Raw genomic sequence first — 19898 nt, forward strand, 5'->3', positions numbered from 1 at the left:
CACCCGATGCCCCGGGGGCGGAGTAGCGCCTGGCAGGGCCCGCGAGCAAACACACGGGACCGGGACCTGCAGTGGCCCCTACAAGACATCGGATGGCTTTGTGTGGGCGAAGGGCGCCTGAGGAGACCTGGACATGGACACAGACGGGCGTGGCTGCCACCGCGTGGGCAGGGCAGTCTGAACAAGGGACTCAGGAGGGGCCCCGGGCAGAGGACAAGCTAGGAGGTCTGGCCAGGCCCCCAGGGCAGCCCCTCCGAGAAAAGCTGGGCACCCCCATCCCATTCGGGGAGCCCCGAGGGACTGCACTCCCTGTGTGAAAGGCATCAGTCAGCTCAGTGCCCAGCTCAGCGTCCCCAGGCCTCTGCGGTCTCCCTGGGTGGACGGCTCGGTGGGCTTATGTCCAGCACCACCGGCTCGTGTCACAGGACCCAGGTAACGAACGAGAGATGAGGAGGAGGGCTGTGGAAGCCAGCCAGGGGACTCCTACCAACTGGGACCACATGGGACATATGACAGTTGGGGCCAGAGATAGCGTCCTGCTCCATACAACAAGGGCTGGGGACAGGGGAACGAGAGGAGAGAGGGGGGCTGAGACAGATAGAGACAGAGACAGAGAGGAGGTGAACCTCGGCAGGGCCCTCCACCAGGACTCACTCCTCGAGAGCTGTCACTACAGGAACCCCCCGGGTAGGGGCTGGAAGGGGGCTGACACAGGAGCAGCGGCTGATGAGGGTGGGCTTGGGGAGGCCGTGGGGGTGGGGCGATGATGGGGTCTGCACCCAGCAGGGCACACTTTGGGGTGGTGTGCATGCCTGTAGGAGTGGGGGCTGCCCCCTGCCTGCCCACTGCTGGGTCCTGCTGGGAGGGGGTGGGAGGCTGACCCCCAAGGCCTGCGGGGAAGGTGGAAGGAGGAGCTCAGGAGTCCTCGTGGGGGTCCAAAGGGTGCAGCCTCCATTTTCCCGTTGCTTGGACGCCGTCGCTGACTTGTGGACGCCCGCTCCTCAGGACGTGTGGCATGGCCACATTTGCTTGCTTCAGATGATCCTACTTCTGCCCTCAAGACTGGGGTGCCCCTCATCATGGACTGGCTGCTGAACAGCTGTCTCCCTCTGGAAGCTGGGCTGGAAAGCAGGAAGGAGGCTCTTGGCGGGGGGGGGGGGGGGGTGGTGCTGCCCACCTGTCCCTGACGTCACTGGCGGTGCCTTTCCCAGGTCCCAGAACAAGGGGCGTACTGATTCCCAAAGCTACATGGCCAAGGAGAGATCCACGTCCCCCACAACTGGGCTCACATAATCCCAGGAGTCCCGTGGGGACAGCCATCCGAAGCCTTCCCACCCACCCCAGGTCGGAGCCCCCCAGAGGCTTCCTCGTCAGAGGGCACCTGCCCAAAACCCCTTGGTCACCCAGGACTTTAGGGGACCCACGGTTGTCACTGCCTGGACTTGGCCTCCCCAGGCAGCCAGGGCGGGGCCCAGGCCTGGGGTGCAGCCAGGACCCCACCCCGATTCTAGCTGCCTATGGTTCACAGACTCTGCCGCGGGGCTGGGACAGAGGCACAGCCTAATCATTTCGGGGCCGCTGTGCCCCTGAAGGGATATTTTATGTACCGACTGAGGCAGGAGTGGCTTGGGGGACAATGCTCTAGCATCGCGCCTGCTTGGCGGGAAGGACAGCCACCCCCCAGCTGCGCGCAGTCTTTGCGGGTGTCCCCAGCGGCTGCAGACACCCCTCCCGTGACGACGGCTCCCTGCCTGCCTCAGCAGCAGCTCCCTGTACCCCACACACATCGGGGACCCGCGGGGCACCGGGCACCGGAGGCGTGAGGAAACCCACCCCTCAGGGCTGACGGCAGGCTGTAGGGCAACCCCCAGGTCGTGAGTGGCCATGAGGCTGGTGTCAGGTGAGAGTGGTGGGGAGCCGGAGCCCAGGGCTGCCGCTCGGAGCCGGTGGGGACGGGAATCCGTGTAGAGACGCCTGGGCTCTGTCCCCCGTGGAAGCTGGGCACTGGGAGCCACAGCGCAGGCCAGCCTGTCCGCCAGCCTGTCCCCGCTCCCTGGAGAGGAGAAGGGGCCAGGTCCCTCCCAGGGGAGACGGGGCCAGGCTGAGAACCCCCAGGGAGCCAGAGAGAGTTCAGTCCCCATCACCTCTCACAGCAGATCACCCACCCAGCCTGTTCTATACGGTGGGCCACACCCCTGCATCCACTCCAGGGGCCCGGGGGCTCAAAGGAGGGCATGCCACACCCATCCCGACTCGGCCCCAGGCCTGCAGTAGCCGCTGGCTTCGACTCTGCCCACAGCACCTCCCCCCAGCATCCAGGTGGCCAAGTTCGGCACCTGTCTCAACTTCCCGGGCATCCCTCCGCTCCACCTGGGGCCCAGGCACCCTGCCTGTCCCCGCCCCACCACCCGGGTAGGCTCGGGAGCTGCTCCTCTAAGGTCACCCCGGGGCAGATGGGCTCCCTGCCGCCCACGTGGCGGGCTGCACGGCAAACATCGCTTTGTGAGTGGTGCAAGGCGCCCATGGGGCAAGGGCAGATAGTTGGGTCTCTGGCTGCTCCCCCTGATTCAGCTGGTTCTTGGGTCCACACTCCCAGAGCAGACGGCAGCCCCAGCTCCTCCCTCCAGAGCTGCTCCCTGGCCAGTGGGGCCTTCGTTCCCCACCCTGGGCCCGGGTGGCCCTTCTCACTCGCTTGGTCACCTGTGGGGGCCAGGCCTGACCCACCCTATGGTTTCCTAGGGTCCTCGGTGAGGGCCCCAGAGGTCACTCTGATTTCCAATACTGTGCACACTGCCACCAGGAGACACTGAAGCTCAGAGAGGTGCCATGCTCTGGCCACCGTCACACAGCAAGGACGTGCCCCAATCCTTCCCCCAGAGCTGAGGCCCAGCCCAGCTTCCACGGGGTCAAGCTTGGGCAAGCAGCGGGGCAGGAGGGAGGCTGGGTTCCAGCTTTTTGCCGCACTGGTGAAAATCAGACCCTTGGGAAAGGGATGGCCGTGCTGATCTTGCTGCGTGGCTCTGGCCCAGGTGAGCCATGGCCCCGGCGGCACGGGGGCGCCTGTCCAGGACGCGGCCAGGAGGGTTCGCTGGTGCAGAAGTGAGGGTCATAGCAGCTGCTGGAGCCTCCCGGCAGGGCGTGAGCCATCCACGTTGCCGCCACAGGCTGGGCCACGCGCCAGTGGAGTGTAAATAAGCAGGTGCCTGGTCGTGGGTCTAATTAGGCCCAAGCAAACGGGACCCGATGCCCCCACGACCCAGGAGATGCACTCTGGTGCCCAGATGAAGGCCCCAGCACCTGAGGACCAGCCTTCCCCTCTCCTTCCTGGCTTCCGCTGGCCAATTGTCCCAGCCTCTGCTGTGGGAAAGGCTCCCTGGTGACTCGGGTGAATCATACATGATTTCGTGGGACTTGCGTCACGGGCGTAACGACCATGATGCAAATCTGGTGACGTGCAGCATGGGAAGGACAGACAACTGTGGGCGTCCAGAGGTGGGAGGGGCCCCTGTCCAAATGGAGAACCCGTGGAGGTGGTGGCAGTGACCATGGCTGGGAAGGACAGGCAGGGCTCGGGTTTAGGGCCTGGGGGCAGAGACCAGCAGGAGCAACACAGGAGGGGTCGGCACATTCAGGAGCAGAGCTGGGTCTCCAGGGCCAGCAGGGCAGGAGGGTGAGGAGGGGGTCTCTACCCATGGCCAACAGGGACTGCCCACCAGGCAGGACCAGAGGAGTAGACAGGTGGGAGAGAAGGGACACGGAGAACTAGTTCCGGTGGCATTATCTCAGCTTTTCAGCACTGACGAGGCCCCAGGCAGCACACCGACCACATCACGGCTTGTGTCTCATGGAAAGTGTTGCGATGCCCGTTTCACTGAAGAGCCTGCCGCCCAGAGAGCGCAGGGTCATCGTCCGTTGGGGGATGTGCACGGCAGGGCCGAGGCCCAAACCAGCGGTGGTGAGCACATGATGCTGTGTTCTTTTTCAAGATGTGCACCAGGGGCCACCCCATGTGCACCCCCCGACAGCTGCGGAAGGCGGGCCGGGCAAACACAGCCACCCCCACGGGGGGCATGGGGAGCCAGGGTCGCCCACGTCATACCTAGGGTCAAGGAGGGGCGGTGGAGCCCAGCTGCACCGGCTTGTGTGGAGGACCGCGTGAGGACAAGCTACCACCTTCCCCCATCACCGCAGGGCGCCGGGGTCCCTGAAGAAGCCCAAGGCCTGTCTGGAGCTCCCGGCGGGCAGCTGACCCGGCGACGGTATCCTGGCCGAGGTGGGGTCCGCTCTGCCCTTGCCATGACAGGAGACACGTGGCAGAGGTCACGGACTTCAAGGACTGGAGACGGAAAAGCTGAGGACGGTGTAGACCGCGAACCTTGCCGAGAGCGCTAACGTGGTAAAAGCCGCGGAGCCGGCTTCTGGTGCCTGGACGGTCGGGAGCTCACTGCTTTGGCCCAGCACGGCCCTCGGTGCCGGTGCCGCGCACACGCCGTCTACTCACTGACCGACCGGAAAACCTGCTGCCGTTGCCCCTGGCTGGGGTCTGCGCCGCCAGAGGGGTGAGCGCCCTCCGGGCTCGGGCCGCCGTCCAGCTGGGTCACGCAGGCCTAGGGGGATGGGAAGGCGTGATTTCAGGAAGCGGGCTAAGAGGCCCACGCGGACAGGAGGACACAGGATAGTCTTGCTGGCGGCTGTAGGATGGGATGAAGGCGCGCAGGGAGGCAGGGGAGGAAACCGTTCTCCGCGGGCGGTAACTCTGAGGCCACTTTCTCCCAGCACAAGCCCCTGCACTGGGCCTCCTGCTTGGGCTCACAGCGCAGATGCTGTGACGCGGGCGGCCCCGAAATCCGCTTCTGTTCTCCGGATACCTCCGCTCATGCACACACCCCACCCCACACCCGCATTTTCCCCATGTGCTGAGTGACCAGAGTGGGGCCTGCTAGGGACCCAGCCCCCCTCAAACTCACCTTCCCCGGCAAGCATGGAGCGGGGCTTTGTCCCCTTGGCTCAGCCCAGCAAGGTTAAGGCTGCCTGCCTGTCTCCCAGCTCCCAGCCTGGAGGGTGACCCCCTGGTCTGAGATCTGTCCCCTCCACGGGCAGACAGGGCAGGGCTGGTCGCTGACCCCCTCCTCCTAGAGAATGACCATGTCAGCACCGAGCGAGGGGAGACATTAGCAATTGTTACCATCCACTGAGGCCTGTGTCCTACGAGTGCTTTTCTCTGTGCCAATTTCAGACGTGAGCTCGTTGATTCTTCTCCAGAGGAGAGGAGCCAGAGGCCCAGAGGGATACGTGCTGGGCTCAGGGCCAGGGTGACTCGGGACTCAGCAGGGCCGTGGCCTCAGGCATACCCCTGGTCTCCAGTCTGCAATCCAGCAAGAGCCCCAAACACAGATGTACTCAAAGAGGCACCTGTACCCGTGGCCCCCACGGCTCAGGCAGCTATGGTCACCTGAGAAGCACCAGACAGTCCCCACTGCCACGGGGGGCCCACTTCTGGCTGGGCCAGGTCCTCTTGCCACACGGCAAACCCTTCTCCAGGGACCTTCCTGCTCTGGCCTGGACCGCCTGCCCCGGCTCTGCCCCCTGTGTGCTCACGCCCATACTGTGCCTGATGCCGAGCGGCCACAAAGGTCAAACACACCCTGGTTCTGTGGACGGAGATTAGTGGGAACTTCGTGACTCCGGATGACAGGTGCCTGACACCAGAGATGATTATCTACACCTGAGAGGGGCTGACGAGGGAGCAGACTTGTCCGCAGGACTGGACCTGACACCTGGATCCATTGTTAACCACGCCCACCGGGGCCACTTAACAACAAACCTGACTGCCGGGCATCTCCACGAAGTCCCCTTCTATGACGGCCACGTGCCGTTGAGGTTGAGGCCCCTTGCAAAGTGGGCAGGGCAGTTGGACTTTACAGAGAAGGGACTGAGGCTCACGCTCACCCAAGACGATGGCACGGGCTAGGAGCCTAGCCATGACTTCGGGTCCATTCACTGCCCAGTGATCCTTCTAGCAACATCTAAGGAGCCTCAGGGGTGCCACGCAACGAGGAGGAAGGTATGGCCTCACCCCGGAGCTCGCGGCCCAGGAGGTGCCAGGCATGAGACAGGAGTCCCTGTCCACCCCTTCTGGGGACAGCAGGGGCGACCAAAGCTGGCTGGACAACTGGCCTCTGCATTTACAACTCGTGGGGTGTGCCATGGAGGGGCTCCACTCTGCCCCCATCTAAAAGCCACCGGTTCTCAGGGACCAGTGCCCATGTGGGGGCCCCTTCTGGGCCCAGACATGGCGATTCCTGGCAGGCTTGCTAATGTGGTACTTGTCTGGGAGACTGGATTTCCCATGCGGGCTGCAGTCCAGGCCCCCGAGGTGGGGCTGCCATCCCTTCTCTCCCCCCGCCCCCAAGCCTCAGCTGCCCTTCTGCGGACCAGCTAATACAAGCGGGGTGGCTGCGAGGCATCCAGGAATGGCGGTCAGGGGCCCGGGATGGACATGGCAGCGGAGTCAGCCGGATGGTCTCGGGGTCACCAAACAAGCAGAAAGGACAGGTGTGAGCGACCCAGGGGTGTGGGTCTTGAGCTCACCAAAGCCTGATGGCTCGTCTGCAAGCCCTCAGGGGCTGGACCCTGCAGCAGGCTGTGGCCGCCCTGGCCTGGAAATGACTCTCCCAGCAGGCACGGGGCAGGCCTTTCCTCCCCGGGTGGGAACGTGGGGTTTTGTTGGCGGGTGGCAGGGTCAGTGGGGCACTAGTGGAACTGGGAGGTGAAGCCAAGTGAGAAAACCACCCGGCTGGCTCGTGGCTTCGTGGTCCTGGTCTGTCCTTCACACCTGTCGCCTGTCACCCACTCAGAGGGTGTTCTGGGCTCCCGGGAGCTGCAGGGGGTGCCCAGAGCCACTAGGGATCCAGCTGTGTCCTGGCCCCAGTCCTAATGCACAGGGCAGGCAGAGCGGACGGGGCTCCTCCACCCTGACCCGCCCGCGGGGCCGCCCAGTCTTCCCCTTCTTACTGCAGGTGGCTGAGGGGCTGAAGGATAGCCGGGAGGTGGGGGGAGGGGTGGCAGAGACCGTGCTATGCGGAGGGGCCATCCCCAGAGACCGTGCAGAACTTTCTCCGCCACACGGTGATCCCCAGAGTCGCTTCCTCCCCCCGCCCCCCGCCCGGCATATTCCTCACCCCAAGGGCTCAATCCTGCAAGGGCAGAGATCAGACTCCTCCCGCACAGAGAGAGCCAAGTGCTGCCCCAGGGGCGTGAGCTGAACTCAGGAGACTGACGCACAAGGTCGGAAGGTTGTGGGGTCCGTGTAGGGACAGATTTATACGAGTTGCAAGAGCAGGCCGTCATGTGGGAGTCACCTCCTCTGGGGAGCCCTCGCATCCCTGTGACGGGGCCAGGCGCCCATCCCAGACCTCCCTCCGCTCCTGGACACCCCACAGTTGGCGAAGCTGACTATCGTGGGCTGCACTGCGGTCTCCTCTCCCGGAGCCCACCCAGCAGTCCGCTGCCTGAAGGGGGGGCCCTATTGACTCCATCGTGTGTCCACCCATTAGCATGGCCTGGCCCACAGTTGGGCTCCCTGAGTCTGTCCACATGACCGATCACCTCCACGTCCCAGGAGGAGGGCCCCCCCACCCCTGCGAAGCGAAGCTGGAACTGCTCCCACCCGAGCAAGCCCTCAGAAGAGCCCTTTTTACTGCAAACCCAGCTGCACAGCACGGCTCTGACGGCCAAATCCTTTAAACACAGCCGTTCCCCTGGCTCAGCTCCGGGACGGGCGTGGGGGCCTGGCTCTGGTGTGCTGTGTCACCTACACGGTCAGCTTTGTCCAGCCCCGCATCCCGGGCCAGCCCTGCCCCCTGGATGAGAGGCTGACCCAGGGCCCAGGACAAAGAGAGGTGCAGGCCCCTGTACAGAGAACTGTGACGCATCACTAGGTGACCTGAGCACTGAGGTGGGTGGCTGAGAGGCCCCATGGGCTGTCTGTGGGCCCAGGTCAAACAGCGCTCGGAGGTCAGGCCGGGGTACTCATCAGGGCACGCTGCAGGAGAACCTGGTCACTGGATTGCCTGCAGGGACCCAGTGGTGTAGGGATCCAGGCCAGTGGCCCCATACCCAGGACCCAGACAACAGCCATGAGCCATCCAGGGAAAGTGCTGGGCCTACCCCCCATGCCCGGTGTCAGGAGAGGAGCCAGATCTCTCAAGGGGCCCTGCTGGTGGAGGTAGCCCCATGTCTAATATCCAATTCCTCATTCTGCACGGGCAACCGGCTCCTCCCAGCCCCTCTCAGGCTTACTCTGCGGTGGGAGAACAGAGGACCCCATGTGGGTGGGCGCACCCTCCCCCGCTCATCGCCTCATTGGAGCCCTGCGCTCAGTCACGGCTGGGGACTCCAGACACTTCTGAGTAAGGTCTCCTCCTCCTTGGGGGGTGGGCTGCAGTCCCGCCTGCACTCCGGGGGGCAGCGGGGAAGTGTGTGTACGGCACCTGCTGGCAGGCCGACCCCACGGGAACTGCCACGGGCTGGGGACACGCCCTGAGCTCAGGGGGCCCGCTGACGTCTCCCCTGGTCTCCACCTGCCTCGGCCTCTCCTGGCAGCGGGGAGACGGGCATGGGGTACCCACGCAGTTGGCAGGAGGGGCAGGAATGCAGGATCGAGCCGTTCCCAGAGACAGCTGAGGAACAATGGGCCCAGCTCTGCAGTGGCTGTTTCCCGCACTCACTGGGGGGCCGGCCAACCACACACGCCAAACGGGACAAGCAACACCATGACCTCTTACCAGGCACCCGGCTCCAGAAAAATCCTGCAGGGAGTGGGAGACGCCAATTAGCCTCACCTCTCAATGGCTCATTTTAGCCAAGTCCCTCCGGGCGAACACCTGCGACGCCCACCTGGCTCCTGGGGAGGGACTTCCCCGCTGAGCCAGGCCCTGGGCTTGGGATCTCCGGGACTACAGGCCTCACGCTGCCCACGTCTCCTGCAGGAGAGCCGGAATGAGGGGCGGTCAGCCCACTCAGGTTTAAATTCGTCCGAGAGGAGGTGGTGGGTGCTGCCAGGCAGGGGAACTCCGGGACGGACGTTCGCCCTGGGAGGCCCCCACCAGCGGCCCCTACAGCAAGACGGCAGGGGCTGCCTTACTGTGGGAGCAGCTGGGCAGCCCCAGCATCCCAGAGCTGAGCAAGAACGGAAGCCTGCTGGGTGCCAGCGGTCACATGGGCACCTGGCTTGGCCGCACCCACAATCACCAATCACGTGTGACCGGCCCAGTATAGTCGCGGGGGCTCCTGGAGCCCAAGAGAAGGTGCACGCTCACACTCACACAGCCGGGCCAGGGCGGCCGGGGCTGGAGCAGGCAGGGAGCTGGCCGAGTGGGGAGCCCGTGCAGGACAGTTCCGGGCAGTGGCCTAGGGATGCCTGGGGGCCCAGGGGCCAGGCAGCCCCCCTCAGCGTCTGACCTGGGAGTGTCCCTGTGGCCCTGAGTCCCGGGCTCCAGGGTCTAGCCCGTCCTGGGGTCTTTCAGTTCCCTTTGACTTCGATGTCCCCTAAGGACGTTTCCTGAAGGATGCAAGCACGGGGTGACAAAGACGTGCCCTGTGTGGTGGCCATGAGCTCCCGAAAGCAGGCCTCAGCCTCCTGCCCTCTTGAGAGACCTTGTCGCCAGCACACGTGTTGCCACGCCCCCAGCTGGACAGCATCGCCCTGCCCGTGGGCACAGGCGTTCCTGTCCCTGGGAACAGAGCCTCGGTTTGGAAGCTGCTGGGTCTCCCACTTTCCCTCATTTGCATTACAAACGCGGCCTTCCCCACATCCTCCCTGGCCTGGGCTGTGCACCTTCCCCGCCCATTCTGCGGTCGGCTGAAGGGCAGGTGGCCATGCCTGAAGGCCTCTGTCTGAAGCCAGGCAGGGGCCACATCCGGCAGAGGCCAGTCGCAGGACGGGCCTCACGCTGGAGAGCAGGTCAGGGTTCAGGGCCTCACCTGATTGGTGCCGTCCTAAGCTTTGGAGGCTGGAGGCCCGTCCAGTTTCCACACACGGTTCCCCGCCGTGTGGTCTGGGCAGGTGATGGATTCCTCTGAGATTCAGGGAGGGCTGTTGTCGGCAAGCAAGTCCTCCCGGCCCACCATGCTGGCTCTCAGGATCCAACACGAATCCTGCTGCCTGGTCCCCACATAGGCTGGGGTGCTGAGCACAGGGCTGCCACGGGGTCAATCCAGCGTCTGCCCGCCCGGGACGCCTAGCGTCTCCCCGGCTGCACCCTCCCGTCCTCCCGCCCTGAGAAAGTGACCTGCGGTGCCCTCAGTCCTGCCCACGTGCAGGAGCGGCCCTCAGTGCCTGGTCCCCAGCTCCTTGCTCTCTCTCTGGACCTCAGTTTCCTTATCTGTAGCACCAGAGATCTGAACTGAGGGACCTCCGGGCCTCTTTCTCTAGTGCTGATGAGATGATGACACTGTCCCTGGAGAGAAAGTAACTTCCAGCTAAAGACGAGTTTCAGAATATTACTTTATTGCTGGGAAGCTCATTTAAAAACGAAGGCGCGGAGACTGATGAAGGGGATCCTTATCTCAGGTCAGACTCTGGGGTGGGAGGTTTCTGACCATAGAATCGTGTGCGGGAAGTCACAGAAGGAAGGTGGGGGGGGGGGAGCTGGGCAGCGGGGTGGTTGCACTGCGGCCTCGGCCCTCCCTGGGCAGCCCTGCGGCAGGGGGGAGACTCTTCAGCACCTTTCCCCTGGAGGTGGGGGCGGCTCGGGATTTGTGCCATTGTCAACCCGTCACCGGGCGCTTCCTGCAGCACCAAGGGCTTTTCTCCCAGTCGTGGACAGGCTTGGACTGGGGCTGAGCTGGTCGGCAGGTGTGCCGGGCCCCCAGACTGATGGGGACCGGCTGTGGGGCGTGACGGCGGGAAAGCCGGGCGTCTCTGAGAGAGTCGCGTTATCAAGAACTGAGATGAATTTGTTTTCCTGGAATGTGTGCAGCACTGTTGTGCCCCTTTCTTGTGTCCACAGAAAGGAGAAAGCCCGAGAAATGACAGCACCCCAGGCAGACAGGGGATACTTTTTAAATCAGCTGGCGAGGGGCAGCTCCCTCCGTAGAGTGGAAGCTTCTCCCTGGGCCAGCCTCCTGCCCGTGCCCATCTGCTTCTCGCTGTCTCCCTCCCAGGCCTGGGTTCCACTAGAGCCCCTGCGCCCTCCCAGGGATGCTCTGAGCTTCCCAGGCCTGGAGCCCGAGGCAGCCCCTGAGCAGGGCAACCGCTCCCTGGTGGGGTCGCTTGATAACTCATCTGTCTGCCCCCAGGGCACCCCTGCAGAATCCCCACGTTCCCCCGGGGGTCAGATTCTCTCTCTCAGGACGGAGACCGGAGACCGGGCAGGGGTGCAATCGGAATGGGAAACCTGGACGGGTCGGTGTGTTTTCCTGTCCGGGACACACTGGCATGGCCCGGCCTGCTGTTGGCTTAGCTCACTCCGTGGATCGTGGATCGAATCCAGCTCTGGAAACACTTGAAAGTATTTCAGACGGGGGCGGGGAGGAGGAGATGTGTGACAGAAGCTGCAGCGGGGTGGGGGGTGGGGGACTGGGGATGGGGCTGTGGGGGGAGCGTGGAGCAGGGGCAGGGAGGACAGGACGGGCTCCTCGTTCATCTTCCCGTCCAGACCCGCTCCTCCAAGCCCTCCCCAGTGCCAGTCTGGGTGCTGGGACCTGCTCCTGCAAGCCCTCCCCAGTGCCAGTCTGGGTGCTGGGAGGGAGGGTGTGTTTGCCGGCTTGGTTTGCTTTTGCTCGGTCTTCAGTGAGCGCACCCAGGTTGCCCCTGCCTGTCAAGACTTCCTGCTCTTGCTTCCTCTGGTTCTGGGGACGCCCCAGGAAGTGTGCTCTTCGGGAGGAAAAATGCCCCACAGCTGGCCCTTCCTTCGGAGCAGAGGCGCCCGTGTCTAGGACGGAGGCTCTCCCTCCCCCCTCCCCACCACACCGCTCCTGTGGAGCCGGGGCTCTCGGTCCCGTGCCAGGCAGGTCAGGGCCATGTGCAAACCCGCAGGCAGCGTGCATTGCCCCAGTGTGAAGACACATGTTCTCTTCCTCCCGTTTCCAAATCTTTGAACGCGTCTTTAAAACCCGTGTGTATAATTCACCTCTGTAATGTTTCCGTCTGGGAATCCTTTTCCTGAAAGATCCTCAGGGATTTGTCTTTAAATTCAGGGCCACTTGAAGTCTTCGGAATGTGCTCTAGGGCTGGAAAGATCCCTGTTGATCCTGGCTCCACTCACTTTCCTTGTGGTGGTGTCAGAGGGGCGTGTGCAGGAATGTGCGGCCACCCCCAGTCATGTATGAGCACCACTTACCGTGGACATAACTGTCTTTGGCTAACATCGATGGACAGCTTGTGACCGACCGTGAGTGATCTCTGCCTGCAGGACTCTGCTTTTCAGGTGTGGAAGCTGGGGTTCAGACAGTCAGGGGTGCCAGGCCTAGATGGGCAGTCATGGGAGCCCCCTACACACACACCACCACCACCACCCACCCCGTTCGGCTCAGGTAGGACTCAGAGCTCAGCCCCACACCCGGAGTGAAGGAGGACTGGCCTGTGTCCCCTCCTTCCTGCGAAGGAGAGCAGTCCCAGAGAGCAGACGCGGGGCCCCGTGAGGTCCAGACCACCCGTGACCCTATATGCTGTGGTATGTTTGTGAAGGGCCGAGCCCCTCCTTGCCAGAGAGCAGATCTGCTTCCACGGTCTCCAGGAAAATAAGAGAATGATCAGTGACCCCGCTCCTTGGCAGGCCAGGCAGGCAGGCAGCTCTGACTCGAAGCACGCCCGTGGCTTCGCAGAGGACAAGGCAAGGGCAGCACGGATGGCCGGGGGCAGGATGGAGCGGCTCCCCTTAATGGTTTCAAGTTCTCCTCAAAAAGCAATTATTAAATTCGTCTGAAAGTCAAATGAGAACCACAAATCAGAAACAGAATTAACAAGTAAAAAAGGGCCGTGGGATTTGATCTGAAACATTTGCGGGAAAAGGCCAGGGTCCACTCCCATCTGCTTAGGCTTGGCCTCCCCGAAGGCCCCCCCGGGCCCAGGTCACACTTTCCAGGAGCTGGGTCACGGAATTGGATGTGACATTTCCAGGCAAGAACAATAGTGAACACCCAGCTGGCGAATGTCAGCTGGCTTGTGACACGGACGCTCTACGTAAATCCCGTCACCGGGTCTGCGGTATGACTTACAGGTTCGCCAGATCTTTCCCAGCCCGTGTTTGAAGGCCCTTGAGGCCTCGGGGGAGGGGAGTTCTTCTTCCAACACCCACCCACAGTGGGTGCCCCCAGAGATGGTGTCGTGTCCAAGGGTGGGTGTTTGTCCTCACTGAAACCCATCCATCGGTCCCAGCGCTTCAGGGCCAGGCCGTAACCGGGGACGAGCACGGACGGCCCGGGACCCCGTGTCAGCGTGACCGATGCAGACATGCATGGGATTCTCGTTCTGCCCACAGGCCCCGCGGAGCTGCTCGCTCTCCCTCTCCGCTCCAGCATTTGTGCTGGTCTTGCTTTCAGAAGAAATGTTTCCACTCCGTGAGATTTCCCCCCACTTTCTGATTTCCCATGCATGCACACGGTCACGCCCAAGCTCTCTCTCACACACACACACACGAGGGCTCCCTCCCGGGGAGCAGCCTGGGGCTGAGCCCCCCGGTTCCAGGGCTGGTGACGCGGCTCGGCCCTGCCAGAGAGCTGGTGGCCAGCGGACGCCCCGCCCGGCAGGACAAGGTTGCCCTCTCGATGTGAATAAGTGGGTTCTCTGTCCCACGGTGCTCAGTACTAACCACTCCCACGAAGCCCTCATGTCAGGGCGTGGCCTGGGTCCTTGAGAACCAGTTCCAGGCGCATCCGCTCCTGGCTGGCTTCCAGGACCTGTTTCCTGCCACGCGAAAGCCAGGGGGGACACCTCAGTGAGACGTCAGCGTGGCTGAGTCGCTGTGGCCAGATGGGCGTATGTGCGGTCCTCTCTTCCCGGTCCCAGGATTCCGGAACAGCCCTGACCATGGCCTCCGGCCCCTCCCTGAGTGAGCAGCCCGCAGGACCTTGGCGCTCACTCCCGTGGCTGGGGGCTGTGACGCTGGCAGAGCCGCTCGCGGTGAGGAACACACAGGGCCGCTGGTGCGTTCAGCGAACATACCCTGAGCGTGTCCTGTGTGCCTGTCACCCCCGAAGGGTCAGAGAAACAGCTGTGAACCAAACCGTCCACGCATGCTGCCCCTGGTGGTTCCGTTTCTAGGGAGAGAGGCAGACAGTAAACCGACAAAGGACGGAAGTGATCGTGTCACACCATGAGGAGTGCCTGGGAGAGACTGAGCCGGGAAGGGACACGGGAATGCCACGTGGTGGGACTGCACCCCCTGACACTGGTCAGGGATGGCCTTGCTGGGGCACAGGACCCAGGCCAGGTGGGACTGGGGATCTGCAGGGGAGAGGGTGGGAGAGCTCGTCTGAATGGCTGCCTGGAGTCCCAGGCCCCACAGTGGCCCTTCTGTGTCTCTGGTTACGTGAGGCCAAGGGGTAGTGAGCAACCTCACGGGGGCGTGTTCAGCTGCTCCTCGGGGTGACCGATGGAAGGTTTCCCCCGGCGGCCTGCCCTTCTGTGCATGTGCTCTGCGGCCGTGGGTGGGGGCGTTGATGTCTAAGCAGTGGAACAGTGCTGTCACTTTCTTCTTCTTTGGGGTTTATGTGCAGAAAGGCCTTCCCCATGAGGTCGGGCACCGGCCGGGGGTCACTCCAGTTAGTCTGTGATTCTGTGTTCACAGTGGCCTCTGCAGTCCACCTGGAAGCTACGCTGCGGGGGGACGTGAGGCCAACACTCAAGTCGGTTGACCAGTTGCCCCAATAGCTCGCCGCGCTGCTCCTGCCGGGTCTTACCGAAGCGCCGGTCCTCAGCGGAGTGAAGGCACAGCTTGCCCTTCTCCGCGAGAGTGTGAGGAGCCTGGTCTCTGGCCTGTGCTGCTCTCTTCAGCACCGGGCTCCCCTGTATCCACTTTGCCCCTTCTCCACTCCCCGCCCCCAGAAGAACCCTTCTCCCTGGAGCCCGACCTCTCTTCAGTGGCACCCTCTGCCCTGTCCTGTCCTGTCAACGTCACCACGCCACTACCCCAGCGTCCCCTTCCCGCTCCAGGTCCCTCCCTTTCTCCACAACTGACATTGAAGTCCCATTTACTTTGTTTTATTTTCAAGTTCTTATTTAAATTCTAGTTAGCATACAGTGTAATATTAGTGTCAGGTGTACAAGTTAGTGACTCATCACTTCTACAAGACACCCTGTACTCATCAGGACAAGGGCACTCCCTAACCCCACCACCTGACTAGTTGTTCTCTTGTTAATAAAGGTTTACATCCTCAAATGTTCAAAAGCAGCTGAGATCAATGTGTCACAGGGCCACTCCTGGCAGCACAGAGGGGGTGGGGAGCGTGACCATTGCTCTCGACTCGTGTGCCTGCAGGTGGCACAGAAGGGTCACCGCTCTGAAAACAAGCTTGAGTCCCTCCTTGTCTTCATGTCACCCACTCAGTGGGCATCGGGAGTGGGCACACTTTGGCATGTTGGAATTTGGGGGGCCCTCTCAGCTCGTCCAGCTGCCCCTTAGGTCTGGGAGGAAGGCCCTGAGGCTGAGGCTGTGGAGCTGCGAGGGCCTCCAGGGCAGGTGCTGTGTGGAACCCGCAGGATCCCCCGGGGGAGGGCACTGGCATGGCAGGCAGGCCAGGCAGCGGCCCCTGAGCCTAGCCAGAAAAAGAGCAGAAGGTCTGAGAGCCGCCCCACCCAGCCTGTCACCGCCCAGGACGGCTCCGGACCCCGGGCTGCCGGCTCACCTGCTCCCCACATGCACCTGAGCCCGCGCTTCTTCTGGACCCCACCTGGACGAACACCCACCCTGTCACCCAGCTCAGCATAGCCAAACGAGAGCCTGCCTCAGACCCAGGTGCCCGCAGAAACTTCTGCTTTAGCCGTGTGACCGACAACCAGGATTTGCTTGTCTCCGCGGCGTGGCAGACCCATGCCACCCACAGCCTGGCCTCTCCTCCTTGGCCCTGTTCTCCCGTCTGCTGGGGATTCAGATTCCATTGTGTGATGTGCCCACACCCTCTGAGAGATCCATTAACCAAAGTGCAGTGGCCTGGCCAGGGGTGGTGGTCCCTTCAGGGCTCTGTTGCCTCCCGGCTCTACTTGGGAGACCAAAGCCGGACACAGCTCGCAGACCCCTCGGCCGGGGACAGCAGACAGGAAGCTGCCTTCCTTCCCCGCTGCCCGCGTGAGGAGGTCGAGGCCCGGAGCTTCCTGGGAAATGGGACTGCAAAACTCACGCTCGGCTCCCGGCGGCCCACGTGCTGTGCACTGGAGCAGTCAGCCCGGGGCCCGCTGGACGCAGTGATTTTCCGAAATCACAGAAAAGAAACGGCACTGACTGGCCAGCCAGGCTCCCTCCAGGACATGCGTTTCCCGGTTCACAGGGCTCGTCATGGAAAGACTAGCACTTGGGTCTAGGTCTCGCCCGTGTTTGGTACCCTGGGGATCCACACTCAGGTGTTCCCAGAGACCTAAATAACCAAGGACCCTCCCAGTGCAGGGAGAAGAGTGCTGCCCAGGGGGAGAGGCAGGTGCAGGGAGGGGACATGGGGACTCCTGTGTCGGGTCCCTGAGGGGGCACCCAGCAGAGAGAAGCCTCCGCCCACAGTGGGCAGGCGTTTCCAGGCCCCGACAGGGTGGCCTAGTGAGCCCACCTCCTTTGCACCCACACCTCCTCCCACCACCCTCTGCCCTGCAGACCCCTCTACCCCAGCCCAGCCCAAGTGCACCATGGACACTCAGTACGTACCTCGTGCCCTTCCCATCCCGCCGGCCCTTGGCCTGGGCAAGAGGTGGACTGTCCTCACTATCCTGGCCGTCCGTCTACCTGGACTGCACCATCTGACTCTTCCCTCCGGCAGCTCTTCCCACACGCCCCTGCTGCCTTTCCAGCATGCCTTCCTGCCGGGATCTCTTCCTGATGGGAGGTACTTTCCACTTTCCTCCTCCCAGACCATCTGAGTATCACTGTCTGTGGCTCCTTCTGCCCCTGGCCAGCACCGATCGGTCGGCAAACAGACCTGGGCTCCAACCCTCAACCTGTTTTCTAGAGACTGGGGGATGCCTACGATGTCACGTCTGTAACATGAGGGCGGGGCCCATGAGCACAAATGTCGTCACGAAGGCAAAATAACACAAGCTGGTGGATGCGTCTGTCGGGAGCCAGAAGTCAGTGTAAATACTCGGGTCCACACGGGAAAGATGAACCCCAGAAATGGCAACTCTGTGGATAAATAGGAAATACTTGTGTTTTAAATTCTTTAAGGAGAATTAACCATTCAACTAAAACAACGTATTATGAGAGTTGAACCACAGGCAGGCTTAAATTTAATAATTATGATGAATATAAATCATCTAAGTGCTTCAAATAAAAGGTAAAAACTCTCAGACTGGATCAAAGAACAAGATCCAACTATAAGCTGTCTACTTCTAATATAAACACACAAATAGGGCAAAAGAAAAACGTCCGAAAAGCTACGCCACGTGAAAGCTAATCGTATGAACGCCGGTGAGTCCGTTAACATCGGACGAAGCCGACTTCGGGACAAAGGCTATTACCAGGAATACAGAGGAACCTCCTATCAGGATGAAAGGGTAATTCATCAAGAGATACAACACATCTGAAAACACAAAGCAAAACTGGAACAGTTAAAAGGCCAAGTGAGGAAATCCACAAAAGTCGTTGGAGACGGCAGTGCGCCTCTCATGACAGGTGGACGGCAGGTGAAATCGGGGAGGGAGCAGGGAACTTCAACAACCTCGTCCTGCAACCTGACCCACAAACCGCAATCAGCACCCACCCGACAGCGAAGGAACGCACGTCCTTTTCAGGAAGATTCTCCAACCACGCGAAACCCGACACAGGAGAGGCAGTGCCTCTCGTCAGTGGGGAAAGGATTCAGTACGCAGTGCTGGGAATTCACCGTCCACTCAGAGAAAATGAAATAAAGCCAGATCCCAACTCAGAGGGCACCAGAAGAGAAAATCCAGGTGGGTTCAGCTTAATTGTGGGAAGTAAATCTTTAGAATTTAGAAGTTTTATAAGAAACTGTCGGGACATATTTTGTGACTTTGCAGTAGGGAAGGATTTGTAGAATCCCCGGGCACTGTTGTTGCTGGCGTGAACTGATATAACCACATCCCCGTGCCCCCGCCCCAGGCAGCCAAGGGCCAATATCTAGCGAACCTTGGAATGCAGGTACCAGACGGTGGGGTAACTCCACAGACACAGATAGATAGAAGATAGGCTATATTAATAAAATTATCATAATCATAATAAATTCTAACATACATAGTTTATATTACAATTTACATCAATTATATTATATTGATAATTACAATAAAATATTGTAATATTATTATATGTAGTAATATTGTATTATCGATAATTATTCTGTGAGTGACTTGGAGAAGCTTCCAGTGCACAGGAACGTTTGTTATGGAACTGTTTGCTCCCACCGATATGGCATTTCGCTGCGGGAAGCAGACCAACGTGGTCAGAGTGTATCGAGCTTCACGGTGAAGACAGACATCCCGCGGCCGTCCGCTCTTGCAGGACGCTGAAGGAGAGTCGGGTTGGGGAGCTGCTGGGCTGGCTGCTTGGCTACATATTTAACGTTTCATTTCATGAGCGGATTCTTGGGATTATGGGCAAATATTACATTAGGCTTTACATTGTAAGTCTGAAAATTGGCATAAGGTTTAGTTACTTCAAATACTTTACATGCTTCTTTTTTTTAGGAGAGACGGAGCGTGCATGAGCGGGGGGGTGGAGTGCGAGGAAGAGGGAGAGAGACTCTCCAGCAGACCCCACGCTGAGCAAGGAGCTCCATGCGGGGCTTGATCCCACGACTCTGAGATTGTGACTTGAGCCAAAATCAAGGGTCAGGTGCTTGACCTACTGTATCACCCACGCACCCCAAGTTATTCCAGATACTTTTAAAACTCTGTACAGATAACGACGTTCATTAGAACAGTGATGTTAATGTGAAAAATCACTGAGTTTTAAACTGTATGATTTTATGTGAAGGATCCGTTTGAACTGACAGGGCAAGGCCGAGGGCGGGTGAGGCCAAGGATGTACCCTGGTCAAGGCCATGGCACCCATGGCACTGCCCTCGCACACCTCGCCACCAGACACTCATGGACACAGAAAAATGATCGATTTTATTAAATCTGAGATGCCTGAGGTGCGCTTCCTTTTAATCTTCTTACAACGTGGCAAGTGTCCACAGAGCTCTTTGGTGGCAGGCTGGGACGCAGAGGTGTCTGAGGGGCAAGCTGGACCCCTCCTTTCCTGGAGCACCATTGTTCCTCAGAAGAACGATTTACTGATAAGCTATTCGGATTTTATTACTTGGCAGATAATTTCTAGAAAACGAAAGAAGTGAACCGGTGTTTCAAAGGAAATGACTCACCCTGTTGCCAGTAAAACGTGACCTTTCAAGTGAAAATTAGAATTTTGGAAGCCATGTGTCCACATGGAAAGCTTCAGAGCCTTCCACTACATAGAGTTCCAAAGACAGGGTTACGCCAGCGACCGGGATTTTCCCAGGCTGGATGAAGAGACGTGGCCGCCTTTGAAACTCCACGCGACCAAGACGTCCTGTTACAAACTCACGTGAAGGTAAGAGATCCACCCGGTGTGTTTGGACGTAACAGAGAAGGGAGGGTCGCTGGTCGGGTTTCGGATCCACACTGCAGAGAACCTTCAAGAAACCACCTCTTGTCTGGTCTGCAGCAGCATCAAAGAAGGGCATCCGTGATTACCGGAAAAATCCACGAGAAACTCTGC

This window comes from Ursus maritimus, unplaced genomic scaffold (assembly GCF_017311325.1).
Source record: "Ursus maritimus isolate PB19 unplaced genomic scaffold, ASM1731132v1 scaffold_1, whole genome shotgun sequence".
NCBI classification, from domain to species: domain Eukaryota; kingdom Metazoa; phylum Chordata; class Mammalia; order Carnivora; family Ursidae; genus Ursus; species Ursus maritimus.